The sequence below is a fragment of the Rhagoletis pomonella genome, unplaced genomic scaffold (genome assembly GCF_013731165.1).
Source record: "Rhagoletis pomonella isolate Grant_MI unplaced genomic scaffold, Rhpom_1.0 Rhpom_scaffold_00006, whole genome shotgun sequence".
NCBI classification, from domain to species: domain Eukaryota; kingdom Metazoa; phylum Arthropoda; class Insecta; order Diptera; family Tephritidae; genus Rhagoletis; species Rhagoletis pomonella.
Window position 1 is genome coordinate 28,275,587 of NW_023458560.1, and position 644 is coordinate 28,276,230.

Here is a 644-nt window from a genome sequence, read left to right on the forward strand (position 1 = left end):
GGCAATGATAACGAAAGCTGCAATAAATGCTACGTAGGCACAACAAAAAGAGCGTTGGGTATAAGAATCAATGAACACAGAGCGGACGCGAGAAACAAAAAGATGACAACAGCACTGGCTCAACACTTAACAACGCACGAACATATAGCGGACTTCGGCAACACAGAAATTTTGGACATCGAAAGAGGAGAAAGAAGGAGAATGACACTGGAGAGCCTACGAATACAACAACAATTGGACAACGCAATCAACTTTAAGGAAGACGTCGACAACACGAAGAACACATATGCAGCCGTACTAAAATTAAAATATAAATAAGAATACTTGAATAATTCATCCTAAATGTTGTATTACTTTCAATGTGTGCAAATTAATGTAAAATTCTTATCAATATTTAATGTGAGTTTCAAGTGATATTATGTGTGTAGATAACACTGGTCTACAAGGGTTTTGCGAATAAGACGGGACCTGGTGTTTCCGAACGGATTTTTCGTGCTGAACACGAATCTGGGGTCCAAAACTTCCCATCACGTCACGTTTTCGAGAAAAAAGGGGTTGAAACCCCTAAAAACAGCGTTTTTGGCCATTTTTGAAAAATTGTAGAGCTGAACCCTGACGAGCTACAAACTTTGTATATGTCAGAA